Genomic DNA, 22,711 nt, shown 5'->3' on the forward strand with positions numbered 1-22,711 from the left:
CAAACAACATTATCCTATATCTAGGAAACCCCATCATCTCAGCCCAAAAGCTCCTTTAGCTGATAAGCAACTTCAGCAAAGTCTCAGAATACAAAATCAATGTGACAAAATCACAAGCATTTCTATACACCAACAATAGACAAGCAGAGAGATAAGTCATGAATGAACTCTCATTCACAACTGCTACAAAGAGAATAAAATGCCTAGGAATATAGCTAACAAGGGATATGAAGGACCTCTTCAAGGAGAAATATAAACCACTGCTCAAGGAAATAAGAGAGGACACAAACAAATGGAAAAACATTCCATGCTCATGGATAGGAAGAATCAATATAAAAATGGCCATCCTGCCCAAAGTAATTTATAGATTCAATGTTATTCCCATTGAACTACCATTGACATTCTTCACAGAATTTTTTTTTAAAACTATTTTAAAATTTACATGAAACTGGACAGGCATGGTGGTTCATGCCTGTAATCCCAACACTTTGGGAGGCTGAGGTGCGTGGATCATCTGAGGTCAGAAGTTTGAGACCAGCCTGGCCAACATAGTAAACCCCATCTCTACTAAAAGTACAAAAATCAGCTGGGTGTGGTGGCATGCACCTGTAATCCCCCAGCTACTCAGGAGGGTGAGGCAGGAGGGTCACTTGAACCCAGGAGGGGGAGGTTGCAGTGAGCCAAGATTGTCCCACTACACTCCAGCCTAGTTGACAAAGTGATACTCCATCTCAAAATAAACAAATAAAATAAAATAAAATTTACATGAAACCAACAAATCCATATAGCCAAGACAATCCTAAGCAAAAAGAATGCAGCTCAGCTGGAGGCATCACGCTATCCGACTTCAAACTATACTACAATGCTACAGTATCCAAAACAGCATAGTACTGGTACCAAAATAGACAAATAAACCAATGGAACAGAATAGAGATCTCAGAAATAAGTCCACACATCAACAACCATCTGATGTTTGACAAACCTGACAGAAAAAAATCAATAGGGAAAGTATTCCCTATTTAATAAATGGTGCTGGGAAGACTGGCTAGCCATATGCAGAAAACTGAAACTGGACTCCTTCATTAGATTTTATACAAAAATTAACTTAGGATGAATTAAAGACTTAAATGTACAACACACAACCATAAAAACCCTAGAAGAAAATCTAGGCAATACAATTCAAGACATAGGCATGGGCAAAGATTTTATTATGAAATTGCCAAAAGCAATTGTAACAAAAGCAAAATTGATAAATGGGATCCAATTAAAGAGCTTCTGTACAGCAAAAAAACTATCGTCGGTGTGAACCAGCAGCCTACAGAATGGGAGAGAATTTTTGCAATGTACCCATCTGACAAATGACTAATATCCAGAATTTACAGGAAACTTAAAAAAATTTACAAGAAAAAAACAAACAACTCCATCAAAAATTGGGCAAAGGACATGAACAGACCACTTCTCAAAAGAAGACATTTATGGGGCCAACAAACATGAAAAAAAGCTCAACATCACTGATCATTAGAGAAATGCAAGTCAAAACCACAATGACATACCATCTCATGCCAGTAAGAATGGAAATTATTAAAAAGTCAGGAAACAACAGATGCTGGCAAGGCTTTGGAGAAATAGTAATGCTTTTACATTGATGGCGGGAAAGTAAATTAGTTAAACCACTGTGGAAGACAGTGTGGCAATTCCTCAAGGATCTGGAACCAGAAATCCCATTTGACCCAGAAATCCCATTACTAGGTATGTACCCAAAGGAATATAAATCATTCTATTATAAAGATACATTCACATGTATGTTTATTGCAGCACTATTCACAATAGCAAAGACTTGGAATCAACCAAAATGCCCATCAATAATAGAGTGGATAAAGAATATGTGATACATATACACCATGGAATTCTATGCAGCCATAAAAAGGAATGAGATCATGTTTTTTTGCAGGGACATGGATGAAGCTGGAAGCCATCATCCTCAGCAAACTAACACAGGAACAGAAAACCAAACACTGCATGTTCTCACTCATAAGGGGGAGCTGAACAATGAGAACACATGGACACAGGGAGGGGAACACCACACACCAGGGTGTGTTGCGGGGAAGGAGGGAGGGAGAGCATCAGGATAAATAGCTAAGTCATGTGGGCCTTAATACCTAGGTGATGGGTTGATAGGTCCAACAAACCACCATGGCATACATTTACATATGTAACAAACCTGCACATTCTGCATATATATCCTGGAACTTAATAAAATAAAATAAAATAAAAAACTATAGTATACTTGTTATTAAATTCTAGCTTCTTCCATTGTTTTTCAGTTTTTATTATTTACTTACAATTTAGATTGAATGCTGAATCCTTTCCTGACTACAAGTCTCTAAACAGATTTTTACATTTTTATTCTGTTTTTCTCACTTGGACTTAAAGAAATTGCCACTATCTTTTTCCTAAGGCCCTGCAAGCTTACGTTCATACCTTGAAATACAGGTGGGAAAAACTCGTCAGATTGCCACTGCCTTCTTTCACTTTAACTGAAGATGCTTTGAGTCTAACATCTGGACACTTCAACTGGCTGCCCTCCAGACTCTAAGGACATGGGTTCTTAGACTGCTCTCAACATTAATTTTCGCTTTCTTCTTTTGAAAGCCTATCTTCAATGTCATGTCCTAAAATTAGACACAGCTGTTTAATGAGACTGGCCTATTCCCAGAAATGGGAGAATGGTCAAATCGGATCTTTTTCCACTCAGCAATTAACTCAGTTTTTCCCTCCACATCTACCAACTCAGTTTTTAGTGGGTAAAACTTTTCTGAAGATTCCTTTGTCTGCCTAAATTCCATACCCACCAAAGAGAACATTTTTTTCCTCCCCTCCATGTAATAGCAGAAAAGAGGACCAAGAATGTAACCACATCTAAACAGACCCTTTGCAAAATAATGGCTCTCTCTAAGAATCATTTAACTCCAAATAAAACTATTAAGAATTTGTTTCCTGATCCAATCATTCCCCCAAGTAATCATTTATTGCCCCTCAATAGTATTCCTCTTCTCCCTCCTCCCATAACCTGTTTTACCAGAATCTAAGCCCACCTTTTTTCTATAATCTCAAGAGGGTATATAAGCTTGGGTACCTTATTGTGGGGAGGTCTTCATTCTGAAGGTTCTCATGTATAAATGTTAAATAAATTCGTATGCCCTTTTCCCCATTAATTAATGTGCCTCATGTCAGTGATTTTTCAGTGAGTCTTTAAGGGAACAAAGAACTTGGCCCTCACAACATCAAGATTCTGTTTCCCAGAAGGAACAAAACCAGTAAGCAGCCATCATATTGGAATTTTGTTACTTTAATATTTTTTTCTCCAAGTGTATTTTTCACAACTAGTCTAGTAAAGATAAGTTATTTATTCTGAGGACTAAACTCTGATTATTTAATCTTGCCCAAATTCTTATCTAAAGGGTCTGGTGAGTCATGCCCTACAAATCATAAATTCTCATTAGATGGGTGATATTTAACCATGTATATTGTGACTTACTTTCCAGCCTGACTCTAGCATAACATTAGAAGACAAGCAAGAAAATCAAAATATTTAACCCCAAAACATGGTTTTTGTTTTGTTTTGTTTTGTTTTTGTTTTTGCCATATTCTGAAATGACCCTATTCTTTGTGGGGGAAAATTTGTCTCTGTAAAGAATCTCTATTAATACAGCTAGATCTTTTTCTTCCAGACCCTCCCAATCCCAAAGAGATTAACTAAGATCTGAACAGGAAACATTTGTCATCTATTGTCTCTAAGGGAAGCCACTATAAGACTTCAAAAGAACTTTGGTTTCCACAGTCTTTATCCTTAACCTGAACATTCCCTTTCTATCAATCCCAGGTCTTTGGACAAACTCAACCAATTTGTCAATCAGAAAATGTTTAAATTTACCTATAGCCTGGGAGCCCTCACTTTGAGTTTTCCCACCTTTCTGGACCAAATCAATGTATTTCTTAAATGTTTGATTGATGTCTCACGCTTCTCTGAAATGTATAAAACCAAGCTGCGCCCCAACCACCTTGGGCACATGTTCTCAGGACCTCCTGAAGGCTGCATCACAGGCCATGGCCACTCACATTTGGCTCAGAATACATCTCTTTAAATATTTTACAGAGTTCATCTCTTTTCGTCAACAACTCCTAACACCTAGCTGAAATCACCTTACAGAGAAAAGGCTTTTGAAGGACATGAAGAAAAAGGGGGCATATGGGATGAAGAAAAAGGGGGCATATGGGATGTTAAGTGCCAGATGAAATTTAAACAGCTAAAATATAGGTGAGGCCAAAAGAGTATCAGGGTAAACAAGAACAGTAAAAGATAGAAAAAAATGAGGAAACAAGAACAAATTTGCAAATTTTGAAAACTTGCTGAGGATTCAAATAACTTTAACCCTGTAATTGGGTTGGATTGCTTTAAAATATGCTTTAAAAATATTACCACTGTCAGAGACCAGAATATGCCACTTCAAAATATGACTGTAAGAGACCAGAATATGCCACCCCAAAATACGACTGTAGGAGGCCAGAATATGCCACCTCAAATATGCCTCTTTGGCATAAGGATTACTTTGAGCTGATTATTTTGAGAAACAGCAGACACAGGAAAAGCTCTAAAACAGAGTAGAAGTTACCCTTTTATAATGGAAATTTACATTTATAAAGAAAATCTCTATTTGTAATGGTATCTCCTTCTCTGTACCAGGAAAATCAGGATGACTGTAAATCACAAGAGAGACTCGTCTATGGAGAAGGTACTGACTTTAATCTACATAGCAAAACGTATTCTTGTCTAATGTGCTTTTCTTGGTTTCCTCCCTGTAACTGACTTTGCCAACACCCTTCTTTCTTTGATTTAGCTAAAGGTGATATTTAGTCCTGAACCTAAGCCACCACTTTGAACTACACATTGCTCTGGGTATCTCCCATGTATATATGAAATATAAATGTTAATAAACTTGTTTGTTTTGCTCCTGTTAATTTGTCTTTTGTTACAAGGACCGCAGCCAAGAACTTATCAGGGTAGAGACAAAATTATTTTTTCCTTACTCATATAACTTATATTTTAATATGTACCACTAGCTGGCTGCAGGATCAATTTCTTCCAGTATAGATGCAAAGTTCAGTATTAATTTTCTCACTGTGTTGCTGTAGGAGTTATTAAGAAATTATTTTAGGCAGATAGAGAGGAAGAGGGCTACTTGGAAAGTTTTTATTTCCTTGAAAGCAGCTCCAGAAATGTTTCTTGTCTAGCAGGAAAGCCCCAGGTCTTAGAGCTGGGCAGGCAACCTTTGATATGCAAATATTAGCCATTAGAAACTGGGTCCACCCAAACATGGAAATTCCGGCTGTCTTCTTCCTTGCCCCCACCTATCCCCGCACATGTAGAACATCATGGTGCCCTGCATTTGCATATTAAAAGCCTAGGGTGGGAGGGCCAGTTTTGTTTTTTTGTTTTTTTGTTTTTTTGTTTTTTGCGAGTGACATGCCTGGTCAAATCAATCCCCTGAGCCCTATGCAAATCAGACACCACCTCCTCCCACCTCCTTATATAAGCAGCCACTTTTCCATTGCACAAGGGATTTCCTCTCTTGGTTCTGAAGCCCGCCTCCCTCTGTCTCTGTGTGAGGGAGCTTCTTCCTCCTTACTTGCCTATTAAACTCTCCGCTCCTTAAAACCACTCCATGTGTGTCCATGTCATTTTATCTAATTCGACTCGAGGCAAAGAACCCTGGTGATTCTCCACTCACTGGAGCCGTATCAGTGTGTACTGTATTTTGAACTCAAATTACAAACACACTGCTTCTTTTTTAAAAGCAAATTACATGAGACATTAGAAGTCAGTTCATGGGTTTACCAGTCTTTCAACCTTTGTAAGACTTCTCACCTTTGGAGCATGAACTCCCCTCACCATGCCACTGCCCAATGGGTTCAGCTTGCCCACTGGCCAACTGAGTAATAGAGAAAGAGTAATTCATGCAGAGCCAGCTGTGTGGGAGACTGGAGTTTTATTATTACTCAAATCAGTCTCCTTGAGCATTTGGGGATCAGAGTTTTTAAGGACAACTTGATGAGTTGGGGAAGCCAGTGAGCTGGGAGTGCTGATTGGTCAGGTAGGAGATGAAATCATAGGGAACTGAAGCTGTGCTCTTGCACTGAGTCAGTTCCTGGGTGGGGGCCACAAGAGCAGATGTGCCAGTTTATCCATCTGGGTGGTGCCAGCTGATCCATCAAATGCAGGAAAATATCCGCCAAATATCTCAAGCACTAACTTTAGGAACAGTTTAGGGAGGGTCAGAATCTTGTATCTTCCAGATGCATGACTTCTAAACCATAATTTCTAATCTTGTAGCTAATTTGTTAGTCCTACAACGTCATTCTAGTCCCTGGGCAAGAAGGAGGTTTGTTTTGGGAAAGTGCTGTTATTGCCTTTGTTTTAAACTATAAACTAAGTTCCTCCCAGTTAGCCAGTCTATGCCCAGGAAATAACAAGGGCAGCTTAAAGGTAAGAAGCAAGATAGAGTCAGTTAGTTTAGATCTCTTTCACTGTCTCAGTCCTAATTTTGCAAAGGCGGTTTCACCCAGATGAACATTAAATGTCTTCTACTTCAAAGTACTTGAGTCTCTTTTCTGAACTTCTCACTTCGATTGACATTTTGTGCTTGAAAATCCCAAATAGCCAGTAGAAGTAAATTATCTATAAACAAATGAAAGACTGATCTTGGATCAAGCAATAGATGAAAGAGATAAGCTGTAAAACTAGAATGGCTTACAAAGAGAAGGCAAGCATTTAAGATCAGAGAACGTTGTGACACTATAAGAAGTTAATGAGAACTCCTAAAAGATGTAAAAATAACTGTCCCTACAAACCAAGGAAGATAAGACACCTAAGCAGCTGGCAAAGATTCTTTATTCTTAATTAATTCTCTATTTAGTTAATATGCTGAGTAAAAGGTTTTGCCACATGTCCATCTGTACTAGGGTTATTAAAGGAATATATGAGTTAATGAAAAAACAAAGGCTGTACTCTAGCTCTCTAGCTCACATTGTAAAAATCAAAACTTTATAAAATTTAATCTTTTAAAAAAGGGAGCCAACCTGTGAGGGAAGGAAAGCATAGCCACCTTTTCCTTTTATTTTAGCTAATCTTATTTTATTTTATTGTAATTTAACAGCAAGATGGGCAGCTGGACTTAATGAGCAAATGTAGCTCATCGCTAGCAACAAAAATTCTCTCTTCCTTCCAGATTAAAATGGAGAGAACTGAAGCTTTTGCTATTTAATCGAATTGTTGGTTTCATGGAGATAATCAATGTTGTCAATAAGAAGCATCTAATACATGGCCATGAAAAAGTAAACAATACATAAGGGAGTAAATTACATTTCACTTGAAATGCTTGGGTTCTGCTATTGCACTTTTTGTTTTTATCTTGTAAAACTGTTTGTGTACACTGCTGGCAGAGTACATATCATGATAAATCTTTCTCTACTAAACACACTTAGGGTTCCGGGACTTTGCATTTTCCTACCTGGAAATAGACTCCCTGGTTCCCCCTCCTTTCTCTTACCCCCTCCCCCATCTTTAATGCAACATCTTACCACCCTAGCATTTAACACTTCCGAAAGATGAATTATACCAGTATCTCCTTCAGTCAGCAAAAATACCCAGGCTATGTAACTAGAGAAAGACGCAGCTTTTACAAATGCCCGTCATCATATTTAGCACAAAGAGGTAACAGTCTTCTTAAATAATACCCTTACATTTCTCTTTTCTGTGACCTATGGACTTGAGGTTTAAGTAGTTTGCAGCTGAAGACTGTTAATTATCATCCTTGGCAATCATTTGCATTTATATAGCAACTTTTATAGGAGCAAATCAAATCATTAAAGCTATTATGCTAATGAATGCAAGGCGGTAAGTGTCATTACTTCCATGTATGTGGTGATTCAGTGAGGGTCTCAGAGGGGCCAAGAGAGGAGCCAGTTAAGTTCAGGTCACCCAGGTACCTTCCCAGATTCAAATGGTTCCCATGGAGCTCAAGGACCTTAACAGAAATTCCCCAAAACTTTGTTAAGGTCACTTCTGAGCCTAATAAAAAAATTATTTTCTAAAATTGTTGGGAGGCTCTGATTTTACATTTGTGACAAATAAACCCTGTGTATCAGCCTGTATCTGGAGGAGTCCAGCAGTCTTTTCTTGTAAATATATATCTTCATCAAAAAATTCACAAATTCCATCAGAGGTGTGTTGTTCCTGACACTGAGGGACTAGACATTTTGCTTAATCAGGCCCATCAAATTGAGTCTTTGAAAGGTTTTAGAATTGTAGCCTCTCAAGATTAAAACCGACATTGAGGTTATCTGCTTTGATCCCCTCTGAATTTCCTCTATGGCAGTCTACCAAGAGGTCCACTAGCTTATATTTAATTCCAGATACACAGCCAAACAATCACTAATGAAAGAAATTCTGGGTGATAAGACAAAGTCTCTTATTTATTCAGCAGCTTTTAATAGATACTTATAAAACTCTACATAATGCCTTGCCAGTGCCACAGCCTGAGGATATAGCAAAAAACAAGAGAAACACAGTTTCTATCCTCAGGAACCTTTGCCAAATCCCTCTTTACCATGCTGTTAGGATTCCAAAACAGGTTGAGGAAGAATGATATCTGCCTTCCCTGAGCGCTACGCCTGAGAGGCTGGAAAAGTCTGCTGGACTACCTTTTTACTCCTGGTAATCACGTTCGAAACACTTCAACAAAACATTTCATTAAAAGAAAAAGTCATTTTCTCTGCCACTTGAACTTTTAAATCCTAAAACTTTCTCTGCTCAGCCCTGTGCTTACCTATGATAAACTGTTTCTGAATTCAGTAATTATTTGGGGGGCTGTTTATAAATACTATGTATAACAGCATTTTCTCCTGGCTTATAGGAAGAATACTGGTTCACATATTTTTCCCATTGCCTCAAGCATGGTGCCACCATCAGACATACTTTCTCCAAGTCAAAAATTGAAGCCTCAAAGTAACTAATAGCAAAGAAACATAACAACATTTACATTCTCAGTCTAGTAACTTTTTTTTCCTGTTCTTTTCTTTCTTTCTTTTTATTGGGTTGTGGGGGTGGTGGGAGTGGGTCAGACTATTGGATCTCCAAATAACTTTGGGAATTGGAATGAGATAATGCACACTCCCACACCGACATTTTTATTACACCCTCCCCCAGGCATTTGTTTGAGGCTCAGTGGCATTTCCCAAGCAATCGAAAACAATTAAATGATTATTGTTCTGGTCCTGTGCTACTTTACTAACTGTCACATTAAGATGACAGATGCTTTCTTATTTATCCAAGGGCAATTTCTTTCTAACAACTCAATAGAATTGTCTGAAAGATGAGATGGCAAGGTCATAAAGACAGGGGGAGAGGATGGCTATTCAGGTAGGGTCTAATGGAGTCTCCAGGATTCAGGATTTGGTCTTGCCAGACCTCAGATCACAATACCACAATACCACAAATATGGCATCTTGGCACGTTGAGCATCTTAAGCAGAAGGAAATCAAGAAATCCACAGCAGCAGCAAGGTTGGAACCCTGACTTTCTGCCTTTATGTCCTGAAGCAGGTCATAAAAGAAGCCTCTGACTACTTCTGCTGAAAGTAAGTCAGAAGACCCTCGTTCCACAGGGTCTTTACTCTTCATCTAGAAACCAAGAAGAATCTGAAAAAACAGGCCTTAGTAAGTTCCCTCCAGCTTATTAGAATTAGATCATACTCTTTGTCTTCCAGTCACACTTCTGCACGACTATGCATAAAAGTAGGGTTTTCCATAGATATTTGGGTCTTTATTTCTGAACACTTCTATGTCATATAAAACTACTAAATAAATTTATATATTTTTTCTTATTAATCTGCCTTTTGTTATAGAGGCATCAGCCATGAACCTTGCAATGGGTGAGGAGAAAAATATATATTTTTTTCTCTCCTACAGGCTTCAACTTTAAATAATTTTTTTTTTCATACCCAGAGTTCACTGGGGCCTTGGGACTAACGTTGTTAGCCATTTCATAAGACATCAAAATATAAGTTGAATTTCTAAGCAGTAATTTTCAAAGGGAAATATAGCTTTAGCTGATTAGAATACTTATGTCTAAGATTTTAAGGGACCTATTGCTAGTGTCAGTGTTCACAGAAAGATAAATATTAGTCAAAAGGCTTGACTGTAAAAACACATGTAATATACTGAGAATAAAATAGAACAGAGCTAATGTGGTGGACTCTCGAGTTAGAAATCAGCAGTTTAAATCTCAGCATCACCAGTTGCTAACAATGAAACTAATTACTTTGCATCTCAATTGGTTTATCAGCAAAATTACTATAAGAATAGTTCCTAATTCATGTGAGAAACAAATGAACACAGAACACAGCTCTGAGTAAGCATTCAATATATATTAGATATGTTTCTGAAATCACAGTAAAAAGATTTGCACAATCTAAAACCATATTTCGCCAAAAGTCTGATGAACTCTCTGAGATCACAGTGGAATTTACTGCACTGGTGCTTCACAACTGGAGTTTACCAGATTCACGTTCTTCTCCTTTGGGTAGCTTTATCTAAGTTTTCCCAGAGTCTTACCATTTCTCACCACACCCCAGGCAAACTTTTCGTTATTCTAAGACTCAGCATTTTTCTTAAGCCTCCTCCTGGTGACTACTCTTGTCTTCATTATTGGTTTGAGATGTTGTCAAGTTTTCCCCACTATGTATTTCCAAACCACCACTTAGAGTAAGACTTTTTTTAGAGATGGACAGTCCATTGATTAATGAGTGATTTGTACTAGGTTCAATTTAAAGCTAGATTTAAATTATTATCCAGAAACCAGTCTCTGAGAGCACTTGGGTTTGTAAAACCCCCTATGTGCTTACTAGAACTGGAATATTCTAGAGCTGTGTTCTCCGATAAGATAGTCACTTATTCCACTTGGCTGCTGAACATTAATCCATATTGAGCATGTTGTAAGTGTAAAATGCACCCCAGGTTTCAGACTTTAGTAAAAGAACAAAATGCAAACAATACCATAAATAAATGTTAGTATTAATTACATGTTAAAATAGACTATTGTTGATTTTTGGGTTCAACAAATACATAAATGATTAACTTCACTTGTTTCTTTTTACTTTTAAATTTTTTAAATTTTTTTTTTTTTTTTTTTTTGGTCAGGGGAGTCTTGCTCTGTCACCAGGCTGGAGTGCAGGGGCACGATCTTGGCTCACTGCATCCTCCGACTCCCTGGTTCAAGCGATTCTCCTGCCTCAGCCTTCTGAGTAGCTGGAATTATAGGCAGGTGCCACCATGGCCAGCTAATTTTTGTATTTTTATTAGAGACAGGGATTCACCATGTTGGCCAGGCTGGTCTCAAACTCCTGACCTTGTGATCTGCCTGCCTTGGCCTCCCAAAGTGCTGGAATCACAGGGGTGAGCCACCAGGCCCGGCCCCTTTTTACTTCTTCAATGTGATTATTAGAAAATTTACAACTACATATGTGGCTAGGAATAATTTTGATATAATCAAAATAAATGAACAATGATATTCATCATAACACTATTTTGCAAACAACCTAAAATATTCATCCACAGGGAAATGATAAGCTGTATTAGTATACATCCACCCTAAGGAATGCCTTGTAGCTCTTTAAACTGAACATATCGATTACTATTTCTTTTAGTTAGCAACTGCTGCTTTCACTGCCCAGTTCCCATTCTCCCAAACCCCAATTTTTTCAGAAAAATTACCCTAATTTTCTCTGGAAAATCATTCGTTCATATTCTCAGTCTTTACTCTCTGAGCTGGTCCTACCTTTAAGATGCAGAAGGCAGGTAATCCAAGTTTGGCCAATTTGTGTCTTTATCCTCCAGCCTCAGTAATTTGTTCAAGAGTGGGCACTTGCTTGAAGTCAGTTCAGAGCAAATTTGGACTTTCAAAGAACTGGACTTGAAGGAAAGAAGACCGTTAAAGCCTGTTGATATTTGTAGCCAGTTGTCCTCTTCTCAGTGACTACCCATATGTGAAGTCAGTCCAATTGTTACAGTGTTACCAATGTACCACAATGTAGCAGTCTTTCATTGTGATGTGTCACCTGGAGTTCTTTGTCTCAAAACAGAGAGAATTAAGGAACGTGGACACAAAGGGTGAGGTTGGAGCAAAAATTTAATAAGTGAAAGAAGCTCTCTGCAGCAGAGAAGGGGACCAAACGGGTTGCTGTTTTTACAGTTGAATGCAAAGGCTTTTATAAGAAACTGATGGGGCCTGGATGTCTAATTTTCACAAGGCACAAATTTCTGGTAGCTCCATCCCCATCCTCCTAGTGTGTATGTGGGCCCTTAGCTTGAGTTACTCTATATTGCTTTGTTCCCCTTAACTGCACATGTGTTAGAGGATGGAATTTTCTATCGTGGGCATGTCTGGGCAGGTCACTTGTGTAGCCTTTCTTGTCTGTGCTGCAGTAGGCATGTCTTAGGCAAGCTCTGCTGTGCAAGTTCCCTTATCTGTGCCCACAGCTTGATTTTTCAGGCTGTTCTTTTGTTCAAAAGAATTCAACCAAGGGCCCACCCTAACCATGTGCTTGACCATTTTCTTCTGTTCTCCTCTCTCACAATCAAAGCTAATCTTTGAGCTTTCAAAGAACTGAATCTGAAGGTGGCAGGATCACATATGACACTGTTGATATTTTAGCCAAGTTGTCTCCTTTATAGTGACCAAAAAATTTCATGCCCTCATGGAATCAACAGGTTAAGGTAATGTAGAATACTTTAGAGTAAGTAAAATAGACTAATAAAATAGAGGCAGGGTGAGGAGGGGCCTACTTTATCTAAGATTGTCAGAGTAAACATTTCTAAGAAGATGACATTTGAGCTGAGAACTGAATGAAAAAAAGAAAACAAACAAACAAACAAAAAATCCAGATACATGAAGACCAGGGAAAATGTGGACGATGATAGGCAAAATTTCTAAGGAAGGAAGAGCCTAGACATGACTGAATATTAAAAGGAAGTCTACTGGGAATAGGGAACCAGGCAAAAATATTAAGAGAATAAACTATAAAGACAGGTGACATCTAGATTATGTAAGGCCTTGCAGACATTGCATTTGAAATTTATTCAATTTGCAGTGCAAAGCCATTGGAAAATTTTAAGCAGAGAGGTGATGTCCACAAAACTTAGAGAAAAATATTTCGTTTTTTTGCTCTTATAATAGGTTTTCCATAGTCAAGTATCTTAAGCTCACTAGAAGGAAAAAATAAAGGTATATTTATAAATATCATTCAGAGTAATCTTATTTGTGAAATTTCTAACATGTCATAATTCTCATTATTTTTTTTTTGAGACAGAATCTCACTCTGTCACTCAGTCTGGAGTGCAGTGGTATGATTCAGCTCACTGCAACGTCTGCCTCCTGGGTTCAAGCGATTCTTGTGCCTCAGCCTCCCGAGTAGCTGGGATTACAGGCAAGTGCTACCATGCTCTGCTAATTTTTGTATTTTTAATAGAGATGAGGTTTTACCATGTTGCCCAGGCTGTTCTTGGACTCCTGACCTCAGGTGATCCGCCTATCTCAGCCTCCCAAGTGCTGGGATTACAGGCGTGAGCCACCGCACCAGACCTATTATTAATTTTTAAAACATGATAGTTATGCCAATTGCTGTGTAAGTGTGATATTGCATAAAGCAGAGCTATAGTGTTTCTCCAGCCTAGTTCCCATTCAATCTGAACAGTGTTCTGGAGGTGAGGACAACAGAAGTAAGGGAGTTGGGAATCAAAAGGCTGGTGAGTGTTCTAGAGGAGAACAACTAAGACAACCACACAAATGAATAGTCTCAGAGCCTCTGTTCCAGAAATCAAGAGAGGTCTAAAAGAAAAACTGGCAAGATAAAGCTGTAAGTGACATTTCACATTTGATATTGATTTTGTTTTTTGCTCCTAGGTATAACTAACACCCTAGTCTTGACCGCATCTGTAGGAAACTAAAAAAACATGTTTTTTTTTTTTTTCATTAAGCAGATGTGTGAATGCCATTTGCTTTTTACTAATGGCTAAAAACACTTAGTTTACCAAACCAATCCACTTAGGCTTAGGTAATAGATACTGAAAACAAACTAAAATTGAAATCCCAGAGAGCTTTGTGAAAAATTGTGAGTTACTTTTCAGCAAGTAACTTACTCTCAGGTTTCCCATGGTAAGCACATTCTATGCTCTTTAGGGGTGGCCAGTTGCTTGTTCGTTTTTTGTTTGTTTGCTTTTTGTTTGTTTTTTTTGAGACAAAGTCTCGCTCTGTTGTCCAGGCTGAGTGCTCGGCTCACTACAACCTCCATCTCCTGGGTTCAAGTGATTCTTCTGCTTCAGTTTCCTTAGTAGCTAGGATTACAGGTGCCCATCATCACTCCTGGCTAATTTTTTGTATTTTTAGTAGAGATGGGGTTTCACTATGTTGGCCAGGCTGTTCTCAAATTCCTGACCTCGTGATGGGGTGGTCATTTTTTAAACCTTCTTCAATATGCAGTGCCCCATCACTAGTACCTAGAACTGCATCCTGCCCCCTATGTCAAGCAAAACCTATGCCTGTCTTCACCACAATCAGTGAATATGACTAAATAGAGGTGCTAAACATACTTACGGTTACATATATTTTTATTGAACAAACATTTATTGAGCACTTATTTACAAATTACTACTTATAAGAAATACTATGAAAAACACAAGCAAGGTGGCTGTTCAAGGAGCTCAAACAATCATTAAAGCACAGTGGGATAAGTGATATAATGAACATATCCATAAGATATTACAGAAACATAGAAAAGTTATATGGGGGTACTTCCTGAAGATGATGATGCTTGAACTGATCATTGAAAGAGACATAAGAAATAACCACAATAAGAAGCAGTGAGGGGCACTCCAGGGAGAGGCAGGAGAAAACATGAAGTATGAGACAATATATTGTTAATCTGATTGTATAATTCAAGCATCTGGCAATAGGTGGAAAGAAGAAAACACATTTAGGCCTTTTACATCTCTAAAATCAGTAAATAAGATCTACAGGTAATATGCTGATGAACAAAACATAAAACAAAAATAGAAATCAATATAATCAAAAGCTTAAGGGATTTAATAAACTATCCAGTTAAGTAGAATGACATCCATTCTATTTCTAGTGTGTTCCAATATTTATTTTTAGATATTTATTTTTTAGGTTAATCCACAAGTTTAAAAATATTATAGTCTGCTTTATTCCAATGCTATTTTGAAGCAGTCTTATAAATATACACATCAATCACTAAATAACAAGGTAAGAAAAAGTAAAGGTGATGGGGAATAAATCATACATAATATTTATGCAGTACATTTATGCTATAAGGCCTGTGGTTCCATAGGTCACTAGCTATCCCTTCAAGGAAACTTGCTATGAGCACAGTAGCTGGAAAAGATCTTCCAGTTACCACATCTTTCGATCCTCTACAGTTCAGTGTTTTCCCCAAGGCCATGCTCACTCAGAGTTGCTCAAAGCTAATGACTGAACTTGGTGGGGGTATTATAGCTGGGCCATTTCTGCTAACACGAGACTTCTTTCATAGTTAATCTTCACTTTGTAGCTCCCCCTTGTCTGGGCTGAGACTTCCCCAGAAGTACATTGTAGCATAAAGCTTTTCCTAACCAATTATTCTTCCTTCCCTCTCCTCTTTCCCGGGTTTCAGAACTGCATCATCATCTGAATAATCTCTCTGCCTACTCTTTCACTTCCTCACCTTTATGTTTACAGACATTGCTTCCAATACATCTCTTGCATGGCTAATTCTATTTTGACCTCTGTTTCTTGGAAAACTCTGATATAAAATTCTTATACTTCCTAGGAACGTTGGGCAAAGCAGCTTTAAAATATCTACGGGCATTGGAAAGTTATCAGACAATAAAATTTTGAGGGCTAGGGTTTGGGGTGTGGGGGGCAAGAGGAAAACCAAAGAGATGAGCTTGGCAATTAGTACTACGTTTCCTGTTGAGGGATTGGCTAACTCCGAAAGTATCTTTGGAAAGTTTGAGAATGTAGGCAGAGGTTTTGGCAGAGAGAAAGGGCTGAGAGAACCAAAACTGGAGTTCAGAACCCACTAAGCAGGAAGGGTTCTGGCACATGCATAGGTTTCTGTTGGGACTTTAAAGGGCTAAACATAGGAATAAGGGTGAAAGTTAAGAGAAGGATTAAGTTTTGGCTTCAAATTATCTCAGACCTTTATTGTATTAAGATGATCTGGTATTGCTATTGTCCCCGCTAGATACATGCTAGAAATAAAATTAAAAATTTTTTTGGAGAGTGAAAACATCTAGAGTCTCAAATTATGTTTACAATTTTTACGTTTAATATAAAAAGTACATTTAATGTAAAAAAAGTAATAAAAGCCCCAAACATAAAAAAGATTTCATCAAAAAACCAAGAAAAAGAGCAAATAAAATCCCCACCAGAGCTATACATAAGTAAATTTTCAAATCCACTCTAAAACTGTGATTAATATGCTCAAGTAATTAAAATACAAGGTGGACAATTTAGGCAGAGGACTGGAAACTGTATCAATTAGAAATCCTAGCACTGAAAAATATAATAACAATGTGATATATATATATATAATAAATATATCTCTCTTCATTATTATATAAATATGTAACAAAATATAATATAATGTAATATAAAATATAAAAATATAATAAAGTAAAATTCAATCAATGGCATTAGCAAATTAGGCACATACAAAGTAAGAATTGTCAAACTGGAAGGTGGTTCAAAAAATAAATCTAGACTAAATCATTGAGAAGCAAGATGACAGAAAATTAAAAAAGGAGTGGAGAAATATCTATTATTTTAATAAGGATTATTAAACAAGTAATTGGAGTACCAGAAGCAAAAGGGAAACAGACTGGGCCAGGCACAATATTTCAACCTAATCGTCATTCACCAATATATATGGATATTTATCTTAAGTGTAGATAAGTTTGAATGCCCAATCATCTTCACAATATTCTCATTTTTTGCTGATACTCAGACTTTAGCATCCATAGGAGTTACTGTACAAGGTGACCACACAAGTATACGCTAAGAGATTTTTCAGCACTTATTTTGATAATACAAGATATTTGCCTCTTAGAGTTGCCGTCAGAATCTAACTGTAACTTAAATATGATTTCAATGTATACTTACAAAAATCCTCAGGTTATTTTTATGCAGCTGGAACAAAACCAGCATTTAAAAATAGGTGGCCTAAAAAATAAGGTCTCAGCTCCTTGCCATGATGTTTAAGACCCCACATTACAAACACCGCATGTTCTCACTCATAGGTGGGAATTGAACAATGAGAACACATGGACACAGGAAGGGGAACATCACACACTGGGGCCTGTTGTGGGGTGGGGGGAGGGGGAAGGGATAGTGTTAGGAGATATACCTAATGTTAAATGACGAGTTAATGGGTGCAGCACACCAACATGGCACATATATACAACATATGTAACAAACCTGCGCGTTGTGCACATGTACCCTAAAACTTAAAGTATAATAAAAAAAAAAAAAGAAAAGAAAAGGCAAAACAAAAAACCCACATTACCAAGTCTTAATTGCTAAGCTTCCTCTACTCATGTTCTTTCTATTATTTTATGTTTGAATTTACTTAGATTTTTATAAAACTTCAAAACTATTTTGTTTCTTCAAACGAAAATATCCTAGCTTGTCTTCATATTTTCAAGTTTAAAATGTTATTTAACTAGAAGAACCTGATGTAATTTCTCAGTGTGTGCAATTGTTATGGGACAACTGAAACCAAAATAAAGAATATAGAATATTTGAAAAATCTGAATGATAATGTTTATTTGATTTTTAGATATACATTATTTTTAGATGTATATTGAATAATGAATACATTCAATGTATATCTAAAAATTAAATAAATATTGCCAACCCCTCATAGAATGTTTTAAAACATATAAGAAAAATAACCTCAATCAATTTTCAGAAGTAAAACTCATAAGGCAACAGTGCAGTAATACTAAAAAATTAACAGTATTCACACTCACTGTAACAAACAAACCATTGTTTTAAAAATTGCCAAAGTATTAGAAAATAATTAAGTTATATTATTAGCTTTCACCATAGACCACAATGAATTTTTGATGCCTTAGAGAATAAAATGTAAATTATAGAGTTGTAAAAATTAGCATAGCAAAGACGATTTGGGTAACCTTAGCTTATCGAATGACTTTCTTATGATAAAAGCAATGAGATAAACTACACTGGAAAGATTTTAAGGAGGAGGCCAACATGGCTGACTAGAAGCAGCTAGTGTGCATCACTCTCATGGAAAGAAAGAGTAGCAAGTAATTATTAGATCTTCAACTGCAACATTCAACTGGAACACATTGGGATTCATCAAGGAAATAACTTGACCTATGGAGAACAGAGAGGAGCGAGACAGGACAACCTCCCACTCAGGTGTGGCATGGAGCCAGGGGAGACTTTTCTACCTTGGGGAAATGATGAGCAATTGAGTCCCCAGGGACAGACACTTCTGCCATGGACCTTTGCAACCCTAGGCTCAGGTGATCCCCTTGTAAGCTCACCCCTCTGTAACCTCCAGACTGACACAGAGAGCTACGTGGAGTCTGGACAGAGCCTCTGCTCAGGCACACATGGATTCCCAGGAGCATGTCAACTAGAAAATCTAGAAGAAATGGATACATTCCACACATACAGTCTCCCAAGTTTGAACCAGGAAGAAATTTAATCTCTGAACAGACGAATAAAGAGTTCTAAAATCGAATCAATAATAGAAAGCTTACCAACCAAAAAGCCCAGGACCAGATGAGTTTACAGCTGAATTCTACCACAAGTATAGAGAAGAGCTGGTACAATTCCTACTGAAACTATTCCAAAAAATTGAAAAGGAGGGGCTCCTCTCTAACTCATTATATGAGGCCAGAATCAAAACCTGGCAGAGACACAACACACACACACACACACACACACACACAAAAATTCAGGCCAATATTCTTGATGAACCTAGATGCAAAAAGCCTCAAAAATACTAGCAAACCAAATCCAGCAGCACATCAAAAAGCTAATCCACCATGATCAAGTAGGCTTCATCCCCAAGATGCAAGGTTGGTTCAACATATGCAAACAAATAAATGTGATTCATCACGTAAACAGAACTGAAAACAAAAACCACAAGATTATATCAATAGATGCAGAAAAGGCTTTGGATAAAATTCAACATTCCTTCATGTTAACAGCCCTCAATAAACTAGGCACTGAAAGAACATACTTCAAAATAATAAGAGGCATCTATAACAAAACCGCGGGCAACATTATACTGAATGGAAAAAAGCTGGAAGCAGTCCTCTCCAAAACTCTTAACAAGAGAAAGATGCTCTCCTTCACCACTCCTAGTCAACATAGTAGTGAAAGTCCTGACCAGAGCAATCAGGCAAGAGAAACAAATACAAAGCATCTAAATAGCAAGAGAGAAAGTCAAACTATCCCTGTTAGAAGACAGCATGATTCTATATCTAGAAAACCTCATAATCTCTTCCCAAAGGCTCTTTAATCTGATAAACAACTTCAGCAAAGTTTCAGGTTACAAAATCAATCTACAAAAAATCAGTAGCATTTCTATACAACAACATACAAGCTGAAAGCTAAATCAAGAATGCAATCTCATTCACAATTGCCACAAAAAGAATAAAATACCTACAGATACAGCTAACCAGGGAGGTGAAAGATCACTACAATGAGAATTAGAAAACACTGCTCAAAGAAATCAGAGATGACACAAGCAAATGAAAAAATATTCCATGCTCATGGATAGAAAGCACCAATATTGTTAAAATGTACTTACTTTTCAAAGCAATTTGCAGATTCAATGCTATTCCTATCAAACTGCTGAAACAGGAAAAGTTCCCTTGTCCCCCTCGCAGGGCATGTGATGGGGTTGTGGCTCACTTCTTCAGTGTCCTGTTGCTCAAAACCCCTAAGGTGAGCAGGCAGATGGGCAGGTCGTGGGAAGCGTGGGCTCCGACCCCATGGCAGCATCTAGGGTTAAGTGTTTACAGCTCCTGAAGCCCCAGTGTGTGTTTTACAGTGTGCTCTTTCAGCTTAGACATCCACAGGTGACTTGTATTTAATCAGCTCAATCAGACCTTTTGCCTTATTGCAAGGACAGACGGCTTTCTGTATCCCAGGTTCTTGCCTTAGTATACTGAAAATATCGAATCACACGTGGGTTTGGAGAATGAGTGCAAGGTTTTATTGAGTGAAGGTAGCTCTCGGCGAGGTGAATGGGGAGGCTTGAAGGGGACAGAGTAGGAAGGTGGTTTTCCCCAGGAGTCGGGCTTCCCAGTGGCCGGACTCTCCTCAGACCACCCTCAGCTGAATTCCGCTTCATCCGCGTAGTTCTGCAGTGGATGGCCTGCTGGGGTCCGTCAGTGTGTTATTCTGCAGGTGTGTTCTTCCACCCCTCTGCTTCTCTCGACGTCCAGCCACTTGTGTCTGCCCACTAGGGTCTCGGGGTTTTTATAGGAATAGGATGGGAGTGTGGTGGGCCAGAGTGGTCTTGGAGAATGCAACATTTGAGCATGAAAACAGGAGTGCCTGTCGTCACCTAGGCCAGTGGGCACAAGCCCGAAGGTGGTGTCCTTAGCAGGACCCCTCTTTTCTCCTACCTAGCACTTCTCTGCCCCACTCCGATATCACTGCCAATGTCATTCTTCACAGAACTAGAAGAAAAAATTAAATTCATATGGAACCAAAAAAGAGCCTGAAGAGCTAAAGAAGTTCTAAGCAAAAAGTACAAAGCTGGAGGCATCAGGCTACCTGACTTCGAACTATATTACAGGGCTACAGGGCTACAGTAACCAATACAGCATAGTACTGGTACAAAACCAGACACACAGGCCAATGGAACAGCATAGGGAACCCAGAAATAAGGCCACACACTGATGACCCATCTGATCTTTGACAAAGCTGACAAAAACCAGCAATGGGAAAAGGACTCTCTATTCAATAAATGATGCTAGAATAACTTGCTATTTGTACACAGAAGATAGAAACTAGATCCCTACCTTAAACCACATACAAAAATCAACTCAAGATCAATTAAAGACTTAAATGTAAAATGAAAAGCTATAAAAACCCTGAAAGATAACCTAGGAAATACCATTCTGACACAGGACTTGGCAAGGCTTTAATGGCAAAGTTGCCAAAACCAATTGCAACAAAACAAAAAATTGACAAATGGGATACAACTAAAACGAAAGAGCCTCTGCAGAGCAAAAGAAACTATCAACAGAGTGAACAAACTACAGAATAGGAGAAAATATTTGCAAACTATGCATTCAACAAAGATCTAATATCCAGAATCTATAAGGAACTTAAACAAATTTATAAACAAAATCAAACAACCCTATTAAAAAGTAGGCAAAGGACATGAACAGACATTTTTCAAAAGAAGATAATGCATGCACTGTATACAAGCCTATAAAAAATGCTCAACATCACTAATTATTAGAGAATTGCAAATCAAAACCACAATGAGATACCATTTCACATTAGTCAGAATGGCTATTAGTAAAAAGTCAAAAAAAAAAAAAAAAAACAGATGCTGCTGAGGTTACAGAGAAAAAGGGAACGCTTGTACACTGCTGGTGGGATTGTAAATTGGTTCAGCCATTGTGAAAAGTAGTCTGGCAATTCCTCAAATAACTTAAAACTGAGCTGCCATTTGATCCAGTAATCCTCTTATTAGGTATATACCCAAAAGAATATAAATTTTTCTACCATAAAGACACATGAACACAGATGTTCATTGTGGCACTATTCGCAGTAGCAAAGACATGAAATCAACCTTAGCATCTATCAGTGGTAGACTGGATAAAATAAAATGTGGTACTGTGGTACATTTACACCATGGAATACTAGCCAGCCATAAAAAAGAGTGAGATCATGTCCTTTGCAGGGACATGGATGGAGTGGGAGGCCATTATCTAAAACAGGAACAGAAAACTAAATACCACATACTCTCACTTTATAAGGGCGCTAAATGATGAGATCACATCGACACCACATAGAGGGGAACAACACACACTGTGGCCTGTTTGAGGGTGGAGGGTGGCAGGAAGGGGAGGATCAGAAAAATTACCTATTGGGTACTATGCTTATTACATGTGTGATGAAATAATCTGTATACCAAACCCAAGTGACAAGCAATTTACCTATATAACAAATCTGCACATATACCTCTGAACCTAAAATAAAAGTTAAAAAAAGTTTTTTAAAAATAGGTAATCTAATACTTTTGCATATCAAAAAATATCATAAAATTTAAAGAAAAACTGAGAGACACATTCGCACCAAATTTTACAGAATAATAGATTAATGTTATCTTACATATATTTCTAGACAACTGTTAAGGGACCCTAATGTTTTTGTTTCTCTAATAAGTGCATATCTGTTTCTTTTACCACTGTGTTTTTATTGCCTTTAATCATACTTAAGACTGTTTTCTCAACTATCAAAGTTCTGCTTGTTCTAAAGGTAAAATGCACAGAATTAAATATGTCTCTTCAGTAAAATAGCTCCATTATAAGATGA

At 37.7% G+C, this 22,711-nt stretch overlaps 1 long non-coding RNA gene across 1 annotated transcript in view; it reads right to left on the minus strand.

Annotated features, from left to right (window-relative positions):
* Nucleotides 1-13,535, minus strand: part of LOC104001190 (uncharacterized) — a 412,866-nt gene extending 399,331 nt beyond the window's left edge. The window contains exon 1 of the long non-coding RNA XR_010153527.1: nt 11,894-13,535. This is a non-coding gene — a long non-coding RNA (uncharacterized LOC104001190). The remainder of the gene's footprint in view (nt 1-11,893) is intronic.
* Nucleotides 13,536-22,711: the final 9,176 nt, after the last annotated feature.

The sequence above is a fragment of the Pan troglodytes genome, chromosome 1 (genome assembly GCF_028858775.2).
Source record: "Pan troglodytes isolate AG18354 chromosome 1, NHGRI_mPanTro3-v2.0_pri, whole genome shotgun sequence".
In the NCBI taxonomy this organism is placed as follows: domain Eukaryota; kingdom Metazoa; phylum Chordata; class Mammalia; order Primates; family Hominidae; genus Pan; species Pan troglodytes.